Genomic DNA, 13,255 nt, shown 5'->3' with positions numbered 1-13,255 from the left:
CAGTATGAATGAAGTTAGAATGGACTAAACTTCCAGTAAGGCTGTAGGGAGGCTTCTGTGATATGCACAAGCAGTTTAATGGGCCAGTGATGAGCCAGGGCTGCTCAGCCCCTCCGTGGGAGGGGACAGGCTAAGTTTTGGAGCTAGTGTTCTGTTTCTTTTCAGTAGTGATCCAGTGTTGAACAGCTCAGTCCAGCTGCCCCTTATCTATCACCTCCCACAATTCTACAGATTTGTGATTGGCCCCCACATAGGGGCTGGTGCAGCTCCTAGGGAGACTGGGGCTGCAGGCAGGCTGGTCTAGGCCAGCACGTTGAGACCTGCAAGGTAGGGGTGCAAGGCCAGTGCTTCCTTGGCCATAGGGGGAGGAGAGGATGGAAAAGAAAGTCCCAGCTGGTCCAGTCTGTTCAGGAAAGGGAGGAGGGCGGTTTCTGCCAGTCAAGGTCTGTATGGGGTAAGGGGGAGGGAGGAAAGGTCCTGGCTGGCCCTGGTTTCTCTGCGGGAAGGAGAGGGAGGGAGAAGTCCTAAAAATGTGAAGGGGGAGAATCCCATACACACACACACACACACACACACCCACCCACCCTCCTTAGGAAAATTCTGATTGTGCCCCTGCAGTCAGGCATCTGGTACCTGCTCACGAAAGGGATGTGCAATGGGGAAGGGATAACTGTGAACTGGGGGGTACCCCTACCTCCCCACCTCTTTCACGCATCCAGCACACACACCCTACCTCCAACAGGCACCCATTACCCTTGTGCCCCCTGCATCTTCCTAGACACGTAGCACATGCAGCCCCTTGCTTCTCCACCTTTCGCAGGCATCTGCCCCCTAGCTCCCTTCATCTCCCAGCCCGCCTCAGTTCTCTTCAGGCATTGATCATACACAGCCCTTTATAGAGGCCCTGGCACACGCACGCACTTACTTTTGCTTGCTTTCTGATCACTGGTTTTGAAAAAGTCTTGCACAGAAATTTGAATTGCAAGAGATTCGATGGAGGATGATTTGGTGCAAACTAGCCTGTTACTTGAGTGTGAGAGCACAAGTGTGTTACTGGGGTCTGGCTACAAATCACTCACCCTGTCCCTCCAGAAAGAGGGGAGACACTGCATGTGGCTCTTCCTCACTTGTCTTACCTTGTGGGGTGAGATGGGTCGTGTATTGAGACTTACTTTGACTTTGCAGAGTGACTGTGTGTTTGTCCATCCCTCCTTCTCACCCCTTATCCCTATGTCTGCCTGTAGTGTCCACTTGCTGCTCTGCATGGACCGGTTTCTCTCCACATCTGTCTCTTTCTTTCTGCCTTCTTAGCCCCTTTAAGTCACAAAAGATACTCAAGATACTGTTAAATGTTTTAAAATTTTAGATTTAACTGTTTAAAAAAGAATTGGATTTTTCTACCAACTTAAGTTTTATATATTTGCCAACTTTTTGTTTTGGCTTAACCCAATTTGGCAGCAGTACCAAGTGAGAGTGCTGTTTGGAGCCAAGAGAGAAGCAGAACTGCCTAGGTGGTCTCTGATTAACTCCCTCTCCCTGCAAACAGTCTTTGAACTGCTGTGGGAGCTAGTGCATGGGCCAGACAGTTCCAGCCCTGCAGAGAGCAGCATTCAGAGCTGCAGAGATCCATGAGCCAGCCAAGGCCTCCACAGGATACAGACAGAGAGCTAGGAAAGGACCTGCCCCACCCAGGGGCGAAGACACTGTTGGAGGACTTGTTTTGTTTAAGCTGGCCTCCATTCACAGCACTGCAGCACTTGTCTCCAGACTCATCCTCAGCATACCATTGGCCTGGGAAGGTAGCAGGGAGAGAGCTGTGGGTTGGGAAAAGCTGTTAGTTCTGGGAGATAGGGAACTGGTTGATGTGTTAGTAGTTCTTAGTTGACCCTAATCCTGTCCTTTGCCAGATTATATTTACCAGATCCCAATAAAGCCCCTTGCTGTTCTAGGGTTGTTTTAGGTGGGCCATTTCTTTGCTGCAGTTTGTGTGGATGTACTTTGTTTCTTGTGTAGTGGGTTTTAGACTCATTGCCAGCACTCTAGCATTATTCATTTCCCCAAGGAACATCAGCCCTTCTGACCTGGGCACAATGAGGCATCACCTTGGGTGGTGATGGAGAAAGAGGACCCAGCCCATGTGAGGAGAGGGGGGAAGCTGCTCTCAGTAGCAAACTATAAACACATAGGAAGAGACAGTCTCAGACTCAAAGGGTTTACAAGCTGTAGCCCTTCCCATGAGAGCCACACCTCAGGGGAGGGGCTACAGTTTAATCCCTTTGAGTCTCTTACTATGTGTTTACACAGAGCCTAGCATAATGGGGCCTCACTGTTGTTTGGAACTTCTAAGTGCCACCACAAAAACAAACCACCCACCCACACCTAAGAGAACACTATTAAGACTGCAACGTCAAGCACTTTGAAGTTAGGAAAGACCAGAACGAAGGAGGCCTGTGGTACCTTAGTTCAGCCCCTTGGGTGTATGCATTAGGATACAGTCTTTAATTAGAAGATCACATGTCTACAGGGCCCCTGTGCCTCAGTCAGTGTTTCAAATTGATGGTGCTCATTTAGTGAGCAACTACTTATTATGTTTTCTCTTCTTTGTTCAATGTGTGGTGTTAAGCCTTATTTATTGTATGCTATTCAAACCCTGCTCTAAAGACAACTTCCTCCCACAGCTCCTGACATGCACACCCACCTGACTAACTGGAAGGCTTTTAACTAGTTTCAGCCAGCCCCTGATTGGCTTCATGTGTCCCAATCAACCTAGCAGTCTCTCTGCTTTCTGGAAAGTTCTTAATTGGTCTCAGGTGTCTTAATTGACCTGGAGCAGCTGCCATTTCACTTATCCTGGTACCAGGGATTTGTTTAGCCTGGAGCTAATATATCTATCTCCCACTACTTTTCTATAGCCATCTGGCCTTGCCCTGTCACATACCCCCCTCCCCTCTGCTGAACACCGTAGAGTTGGGCAACTTGGGACGCAAGGCAGTATGCTCATGACAGACCATCAGTGTTGCCATGGTGGCATCCAGCCCTGTGCCATATGCGGAACTGGAATGGTTGGAGGGATAAGAACCACCTGGTGACCCTTGCATTCTTTTCTTTATTCCGCTGCATCCACTGGAGGGGTGCATGGTCCGTCACAAGAGTAAATCGCCCGCCTAAGAGGTAATAACGCAGTGTTTCCATAGCCCATTTGACAGCAAGGCGTTCTCTCTCGACTACTGCATATTTCGGTTCTCTTGGGAGAAGCTTTTCTGCTTAGGTAGGGGATCAGGTGTTCCTCCTCTCCCACCATTTGCAACAGAACTGCCCCCAACCCCACCTCGGAAGCATCTGTTTGTAAAATAAATTCCCTGTTAAAGTCCGGGGCTATGAGTATGGGGTCATTACAGAGGGCTGTCTGAATGTCTGTGAATGCCCCCTCTGCTGCGTCGGTCCACTTTACCATGTCTGGACCTCGGACCTTCACCAGGTCCGTTAGGGGACTTGCCCTAGTGGCAAAGTGGGGAATAAAACGTCAGTAGTAGCCTACCACGCCTAGGAATGCACGGACCTGCTTCTTTCGGGTCGGCCGGGGCCAGTTTTGAATTGCCTCTAGCTTATTCATTTGGGGCTTCACTATGCCCCTTCCCACAATGTATCCCAGGTACCTAGCCTCTTCTAGCCCTATGGCACATTTAGCAGGATTAGCAGTGAGGCCAGCCCGCCTTAAGGTGTGCAGTACTGCCTCAACTTTCTCCAAGTGGGTTCCCCAATCTGGCGTATGGATGACGACATCATCTAGGTATGCAGCTGCATAACTAGTATGGGGGCACAGCAGCTTATCCATGAGGCACTGGAATGTGGCTGGGGCCCCATGTGGCCCAGAAGGGAGGACGGTGTACTGGAATAGCCCATCCGGGGTGGAGAATGCTGTCTTTTCTTTAGCTTCTTTGATCAGAGGAATCTGCCAGTACCCTTTTGTCAGATCCAGTGTAGTCAAGAATCGGGCACGACCCAGTCGGTCAACCAGTTTGTCGATGTGTGGTATGGGGTATGCATCGAACTGGGATATTTCATTCAGTCGGCAAAAGTCATTACACAACCATCAGGTTTAGGCACTAGAACAATGGGACTGGACCACTGACTGTAAGATTCTTCAATAACCCCTAATGCTAACATTTTCTTTACTTCAGCCTTGATTTCTTCTCTTTTGGCTGCTGGGATTCAGTAGGGTCTCAATGTTACCTTGGCTCCAGGGATCGTGTGGATATGGTGATAGGTCTCAGTCGTCTGCCCTGGTTTTGTAGAGAACACATCTCAGTTGTGATTAATCATGTCGGCTGCCTCGATCTTTTGGATCGGCGTCAAGTCGGATAATATCCTCACTTGCTCGTGTAAGTTATCCTCCTGGGGAAGGGTCTCCTGCATGACTAAGCATGCCTCTCGAGCGTGCCAAGATTTTAGAAGATTGATGTGGTAAATTTGCTCCTATTTCTGGCAGCCTGGCTGCCGCACCTTATAGTTCACCACTCCCACGGCTTCGATTACTTCATAGGGTCCCTGCCACTGGGCCAGCGGTTTACTTTCTGCTATGGGCACCAGTACCATCACCCGATCCCCTTTTTGGAACCCTTGAAGCTTCGCTTGGTGGTTATAATGGGTTCATTGGGTCTCCTGTGCTCTCTCCAAGTGTTCCCGTACAACGGGCGTAACTCAGGCTATCTGATCTCTCATCTGCAGTACATGCTCAACTATGTTCCTTCTGGGATTTGGCTCCTCTTCCCAGGCTTCTCCGGCTATATCCAATATACCCTGAGGGTGGCGCTCATATAGTAGTTTGAATGGAGAGAAACCTGTGGAGGCTTGTGGAACCTCCCGGAAGGTGAACATGAGGTAAGGCAATAGGATATCCCAATCTTTCCCATCCTGGTTCACCACTTTCCTGATCATGGCCTTGAGGGTCCTATTGAACCTTTCCACAAGGCCATCTGTTTGCGTGTGGTATACAGAGGTCCGTAGGGCTTGTACATGGAGCAATGAACAGAGATCTTTCATCAACTCGGACACGAAAGGTGTCCCTTGATCAGTCAATATTTCCTTGGGTAGCCCAACCCGGGCAAAGATCTGTACTAGCTCTTTAGCTATTGTCTTGGAAGCTGTGTTGCGTAGGGGAACAGCTTCCAGGTACCAGGTTGCATAATCCAGTACAGCAAGCACATGTTGGTGGCCCCGAGCTGTCTTCTCTAGGGGCCCTACCAGATACATGGCTATCCGTTCAAAAGGAACCTCTATTATTGGAAGAGGTATCAAAGGAGCCCGCAAGTGCGGGGGAGGGCTATGTAACTGACACTCCAGACAAGAGGTGCAGTATCGCCGGACATCTTCATGTACTCCTGGCCAGAAGAACCTCCGCAGGATCCGTGCCTGGGTTTTCTCTACCCCTAGGTGTCCTCCAAACAGGAGACTGTGGGTGAGACTCAATATGGCTTTTTGATGTTTTTTTTCGTGGCACCAGAAGTTGTTGCATCTCTTGCTGCTGCATTTGCACCCTGCGGTACAGGAGATCTTTCTTTACTATAAAGTAAAGTCCGGGAACCCGGACCTTCCCATCCATGGATATCCCATCAATCTCGGCCACCTTTTTCCTGGTGTTATCATATCTGGGGTCCTCTGCCTGGTCCCACCCAAAAGTCTCTCTCCCAGGACTAACCTGCCCAAGCTCCCAGGTGCCAGCTTCTGCTTCTTCCAACGGCTCGCCGCCGTCATGGCTGGGGGCGGCCTCTGGCTCACCTTCTGTGGTGGAAGTTTCTCTGTTGGCTGCTCACCTCCATCTGCCTACTAGGGAGGTCTTCTGGCCCTGGGTCAGGATCCAGGTTCTCAAAGCCTTCACGGCCTTCCTCTCTTTTTTTGTCTTCCGGGTCTTTCGGGAGGCTGAGAACAGATCCTGAGAAATCTCAGCGAACATCGGGGATTGACATTCCCCTGGTGACGAGTTGCTGTCCTCAGGGTCCCCACCTCTTTCCAGCCTCTCCGGGGGGAGTAAATTATCAAACCCTGGATAGTCCCTCCCAACGACTACAGGATATGAGAGTTTAGGAACTATGCCCACGGTCACCTCAATGGGGTTTCCCTGAGCCTCCATCTCCACTGGGATGATGGGGTAATGGCTCACAGCCCCATGCACACGTCACTGCTACGTGTTTGGCTTGTAACAGCTGACTACTTTTTACCAGCTTACCCGATATGAGGGTGATAGCATTCCCAGAGTCCACAAGCGCGGTAGTCTCTGCTCCATTTACCCTCACTGGCCTGGTGTAATTATGTGGGGCTAATGCGACCCCCGCGAGGTGGATAAGGGAGCATGGGACCTCCCAATCCCCCAAGTTACATAGCATAGTCTCCTCGGTGCTGGGACACTGTGCTGCTATGTGTCCCCACTCCCCATATGCATAACATCTATAATTGCTTTTAATCACTCCCCTATCACGGAGGTTTAGTCCCGGGGTTACCCCCACTCGGGCCAATCCCTTCCTTCTGGGGTCCCCACTGGTTTTCAGCCCCCCCTCCCTTCTTCCACCTAGGACTCCCCGGGGGTTTGGCTGCCCAACCTTCCAGGGTTGGGGTCGGGTGCTTGCTTCAAAAGGGGCCTTCCTTGGGTAGTCGGGTCAGTTCCCTGGCTGTCTGTCTTTCTACCAGCGTGATCATCTCATTGTACGTGGACAGATCGTTCTGGCCTACCCATTTGTGGAGATCTGGAGGCAGTCCCCGCATGTAATGGTCTATGACCAGGGTCTCCAAAATGTCCTGCACACCTCTGGCTGTAACCACTTCTGCGCGAGGTGTATGAGGTCGAATAGCTGGGACCTCGGGGGTTTGTTCTCCTGGTATTTCCACTCATGGAACCTCTGGGCCCTTACTGCTGCCGTTACCCCTGATTGTGCTAGGATCTCTGCCTTCAGATGGGTATAGTCAGTGGTATCCGTGGCAGGCAAGTCAAAGTAGGCCTTCTGGGCCTCTCCACACAAAAAAGGGGCGAGAATGCTCGCCCACTGCTCCTGGGGCCACGCCTCACGCTGAGCAGTCCTTCTGAATGAGAGGAGATATGCCTCTACGTCATCTCCTGACGTCATCTTTGGCAGGCAACCAGTGGCCCTCAGGGTTCGCATCCCATCAGACCCCCAGGCCTGGGTGGTGAGGAACTTCAGCTGGTCCATCACCTCTCTCAAGAGGGCACGATCTTGGGTCGCCTGGCTCATCAATAATTGATTGGTTTCCTGCTGTAGCCGCATAAACTCCTGTTGTGCCATTGCCTGAACACTGGTGGCCTCCTGCTGGGCTGCCATGGCTTGTACCAGAGCTCTTACCACCTCCTCCATTGTGGTACAAAGCAAACAAACAAAAACAAACAAAGAAAAATCCAAAACCCCAGTGCACTTTTTTTTGTAAACCTCTTTCTTCTGCCACACTGTGAACAAAGTCCCACTCCTGACATCAGTTGTGACAAAGCTCTGTCCTTGCCTCCATGGGTCCCACGTTTCCTGGTGGATTTTGCTAGCCTCAGAGGCTCACTGTGACCCTCCACATAACCCTTCTCTCTCTAGAGACAAGGGTTACAGTCTACTGAGCCATTTTCATCATAAGCCAGCGAGGGAGGTGAGGAGACGTTATCCTTCCTTGCACAGTCTCTGTTGTCTCCCAGTCTCAGTGATTAATCAGGGGGCAAAGGGGTGAGGGGCGGGTGAGCCCAGGCCCACCCTCTGCTCCAGGCTCCAGCCCAGGGACCCTAATAGTATCAGCTATAGTAGCTGACCTTTTAGAAACATGACATGTACAATTCCCTGGGCTACTTCCCGCACAGCAGCCCTCACTTCCTCAAGCTCCACTTCACCCTTACCTCAGGGCCTCCTTCCTTGTGCCTAATATGGTGTGTACTACTCAGTCTCTCCAACAGCACAACTTCCTCCCACAGCTCCTGACATGCACACCTACCTGACTAACTGGGAGGCTTTTAACTAGTTTCAGCCAGCCCCTGATTGGCTTCATGTGTCCCAATCAACCTAGCATTCTCCCTGCCTTCTGGAAAGTTCTTAATTGGCCCCAGGTGTCTTAATTGATCTGGAGCAGCTGCCGTTTCACTTATCCTGGTACCAGGGATTTGTTTAGCCTGGAGCTAATATATCTATCTCCCACTACTTTTCTATACTCCCTGTCCGTGGCCCCACTAAGTCGCGGGACCTGCTGGTCAACCTCCTCCTGGCCCTGGCTAAAGTGGCCGTCTATAAAACCTGGGTGAGGAGGTTGGCCGATGGAGTCTCCTGTGACTGTGGGGCCTATTTCCGATCCTCTGTCCGTTCACGCCTCCGGGCAGAGTTCCTCTGGACGGCGTCCACTGACTCCCTTGATGCCTTCGAGGAGCAGTGGGCACTGTCCGGGGTTCTCTGCTCGGTGTCCCCATCAGGTTCCCTTTGTTTGACCCCTTGACCGCACTCCTGTCCCTGTTGTTCATTAGTTGTCCCCCATAATTATTTGGTTTTCCAGGTCTTGTGGACCCCCCCCTTAGGCTGGGGGGGGGGAATCCTTTAGCAGTGGGCGGGCTTTGCCCGCCCACTTCCTGGATCCCAATAAGACTACTTTTCTATAGCCATCTGGCCTTGCCCCATCACAGCAGTCATCCCTTATCCAGGAGAGAAGTGAGGGTGTGAAATGGGTAAGGAGAAAGGCCAAAAAAGGCAATAGTAGAAATATGAAGGAATGCTGGACTCCAACTCCACAAATACTGGTCATCTCCACACAGCAGCAAAGATTAGAGCAAATAACTGATTTTTCGGTTCTGTGGCCTAAATACAATTCAAAAAAAAAATTGTTGTGAGTAGAACAAATCACTTGGTTTAACCCAGAATGATTGTGGGGGGGTGGTGGGGGAGTAGTTGAATTTTTTGGGTGTTTAACTTATTTTAAATAAAGCTAGCTAAATTTCAGAACACAATGTTTCAAAACCAAATCGAAAATGTTTCTAAATGAAACTGTCAAAACAAAATATTTAGACTTTGTCAGACTTTTTTTGACTGGAACTGTTTGCCAAATTCACAAATAATTACGGTTGATCTGAAGCTGCATTTTTCAGGGAATAAACTATTCATCCAAAAAATTTTCACCCAGCTCTACCCAGGAGGCCTGATCCAAACCCCATTGAAGTCCGTGAGTTTTTCCATTGACTTCATTAGGCTTTAGATCAGGCCCAGGGACTCCCTCTCCAGCCCCATAGCAGGACCCATAGCCATTCTGCCATTCTCCCTCCTCTCCTGTTGTACCCTGTAACTTTGCAGAAGAGAAGGAGCTGGTCTGCAGAGGGCGTTAGCACTGTCTCAGATAACAGGTTTCAGAGTAGCAGCCGTGTTAGTCTATATCCGCAAAAAGAAAAGGAGGACTTGTGGCACCTTAGAGACTAACAAATTTATTTGAGCATAAGCTTTCGTGAGCTACAGCTCACTTCATCGGATGTGTCCTCCTTTTCTTTTTTCAGATAAGAGTAATTCTCCATAACTTTTTCTGCTGACTGTTACAGGGGCAGGGAGGAACGTGCCACTTCAAGCTTCTCTCATGCCCCTTGCCTTGCTACCTTTTCCAAACAGCCCATGGGTTGCATGGGTGTCTTGAAGAGGAAGGAATGGTGGCTGTGTCCAGTAGGGAACCTCCCTTCTGTATGATGCTACTGAGGCTTTAAAGCACAGGTTTGCTCCCTCCTACCCTGCCCAGCGAGGAGAAAGGGGGGAGTATATATGTCATTATCTGCAAGGGTTTCCTTGTTCCATTATTGAAAAATAAATACCATTTGCTGTATTTGAATATAACATATGGGTCTCCAAATGCCCTTTCTGTTTGATCTAAGAAACAATTTCTAGCTCTTTCCCTACAAGTGATAAAATTAGTGGTGGTGGAAGGGTACAGATGAGGATTCCCTCACTGCCATTGTACCCTTTTAAAAAATATTGTGGGCCAGATTTCTTGGTTCACTGTCTGCTTTGCACCCCTCCTGTCATGTAAAGCAGCCAAAAAGCTGGTTTCGCATGGTTAACCTGGGTTTATGGCTGCTTTGTGTCACTGCAGGTGTGCAATGCAGCTGGAACAGACTGGTGAATCAGGCCCTGAGTGTTTCTGGTCTGAAAAAATCAATCAGAAGTGAAATGGTTAATGGTGTTGGCTTGTTTGTAGCCACAATTAGTCATAAGGGGTTGTAGCAGGGTGGTCACCTGCTCCGGGCTTGAAAGGGTTACAGCTAGCCCTGGGAGAGGGCTGGGGGGGTGAGCCAAAGGCTAGGCTGATGGGGAAGGCAGCTTCAGATGGGGCCACACCCCAATCAGGCCACAGCTGGCCCTATAAAAGGCTGTGAACCAGGTGCTCAGGTAGTCTATCTCTAGCGGTAGAGAGAGACAGGCCTGGCTGTGTAGGAGCTGAGTAAGGTAGCCGGCGCTGGGGGAGCTCTAGCCTGGAAACCCTGCAGGCCTTGTTAAAGCTGGGAAGGGTACTGGGGTTGCAGAGGTGCAGCCCAGGGTAGGCAAAGGCAGCAGGTCCAAACCCCCCTTTGCCAATGATGAATGGCTTGTACACTGCAGTCTGCCCCAGTGATGGGGGGGGGCTAGATGGTAGCCATAGACTGAGGTGAGGTGGGGATAGAGGGGTGGGGAGACCCAGAGAGAGGATGTACTGCCAGGGGGCAGCACCCAAGATAAAAGGGTACTGGGGTCTGGGAGGGACATGGGGGGCCTGAGGCAGGTGAGATACTGGCCTGCAGAGGGTGCTCTGGAGGCTGGAGAGCTACTTCCCAGGATGACCAGCAGGAGGTTCTGCACTGGTGAGTCCTGCCTCGCTATAAGGGTCTAAGGGTTATCGGGGTCAAGTTCATCTCTTGTATAATTCTATTCTAATTCAATTAGAGTTATACAAGCAACGAATTTGCCCCACTGATTTACCAGCACATTAATGAGAGGAAGAGACTTCTTTTCATCTGCCAGCATTTTGAAAAAAATGCAGTATTTTTCATATCACAGTGCTTAGACCATTTTTCCAACCTACAAAGCAATAGAAACTTCTTTTTTCTTTAAAGTTGAGATTCTGTAGAATTCAGCAAAATACAAGTGTAATGTAAATCCCATGGATTCTCATAAGAAATCAATTAAAACATTTACTTTAAAAAGGGGGGGAAGCTGCAGGAACACCCTAAATCCATAGATTTTCTGCACCTGCAGACTTATGTTCCAACTCCTATTGTGTTCACACATAAATAGCCGCTCTGAAGGCACCGCTCTACTTCTTGTTTTTGTTTTTTTTCTTTTCAGAATCTATAGATATGGTTCTTTAAATTCAGGTCTCGTTTTCTTTGTCATTTGAACTTCTACCTAAAGGTAGTAGGTAGACAGTGTGGGTATTTCCAAATACAGTACTAGAATGGTTGGAGACCAATGGGTAGACTGGATGAACTGATCCCATGTGAACTTGGGAGGCTGTATGTAGTGATATATGGCTGCATAAATGCTCAACCATCACAGATGTCGGCTAACTGGAACTGCGGCCATGTGACATGAGGAATAGAACTTATAGCTTTTGGCTCCAAAACCAAATCCTCGTTAGTAGCAATGGAGTTACATTTTTTTATTCCCAGCAACAAAGAACAAAACCATTACAACATGATAAACATCTGAGTACAATTTAAAGAACCAGGAAGGCTGCAAATAGTATTGTGTTGTTTGAAGCCCTCCTTCTGCATTGACAAAAGGACAATAATGGAACCCATTGCCAAATTCATCCCTAGTGTAGCTATGCTGAAATTAATGGTATTACACCAGGAATTAATTTGGCTGCTAGCCTCTATCTGCTTGCCAACATTTAAACCTCCTCCAGACAGTTATATGAAATGTTGAACACACCTACCTACTTTGAAATATTATGTGCAAAGACACTGTTGATGTTAAACATTTTTGCAATTACAGTAGTTCTGGGATGACACCAGTGGGAGACCATAATTGGAGGCAACCAGCTGCTTTGGAAGAGTCAGTGTCAAGCATGTGTTTCCGGAATATCATGATCCAATTTGTACATGAAACTATAAATGGAATTGGGGAAATTTATAATGCTCTCTCTTAAATCACATTATTTTTTAAAAAGTTAATGCTATTAAGGAGCAGTATATACAGTTACAAGGGATAGGATAAAAATTCCTAAGGGATATAAACCCTCAGGAATCAAGGCATAAACCAACCACTAACTGCCTGGGATTAGGAAGACATTTACCCTAGGAGCAGGTTATTCCATAATTGCCCTTTATCGGGCTTCTAACGCTTTCCTCTGAAGCGTCTGGAACTTGTTACGGTCAGACTAGATAGTTTGATCCAGTATGGAAATTGCTATGTTCTTATAATAAGGATATGGCAATGGAATCTCTTACTTCAATGCATGTCATTCAGAGGTGGCATGCCACACTTAGAACAAACCACCATTTTTATCTAATAGCAACTAAATTTTTTCTTTGAGTTGTTTTGTTTTGTTTACAACTATTTTGAAGCATGGAGGTCATATTTATAAAGATATCAGAACACCCACTATGCATTGCACATGCCATTGAGACTAACAGGTGCTGCGTTTTAACATCTCAGCTAATTTAAAAGCATCACAGGACTAGCACACCGATTAGTTTGTGATGTGTTGATGTTGAATGCAGGTGACTAATGTATTTTTATGACTGAGGAAAAGTAATCAAATGTAGGTACGCTGCTAGAAACAGATGACAAAAGAAGATGCAGTGGTCCTGACTTTTAAAATGGCTTCTTCTAATATCCACATCTGTGTTGTACTGATGATAGTAAAGGCAATTAAGAATTCTTGTGGGTCAACATATCTTTTTATTCTTTAGAGTATACGTAGGGTGTTGTCTTCCCTCCATAAATATGTTGTTGTTGGAGTTAGCTAAGGGCTGGTATTTTTCCTGGAAGGGTGAAGTACTGTTTTAGTGTCCTGGATTAACTCTCTCTCACTGTATTTTTAAACTATTGAGTAGCACCATAAACATATGCCATCAGCATGTTTCTAGTTCATGAAGAAGCCTTCTTTCCTTTCAAAAACCATAAAATCTAATGTAATGCTGCAGACATTAGCCAGGACCTGACAAACTCATGGCTGGAGAACAGACCAGTTCACTTCTGTGTTAGTGTTGCTCAAAATAGGTATTCGTCTTATAAGAATGTATTTGGTGTTCAGATTCTATAGAATATTT

This window comes from Lepidochelys kempii, chromosome 1 (assembly GCF_965140265.1).
Source record: "Lepidochelys kempii isolate rLepKem1 chromosome 1, rLepKem1.hap2, whole genome shotgun sequence".
Classification (NCBI taxonomy): Eukaryota; Metazoa; Chordata; order Testudines; family Cheloniidae; genus Lepidochelys; species Lepidochelys kempii.
This window is presented reverse-complemented; position numbering follows the sequence as displayed.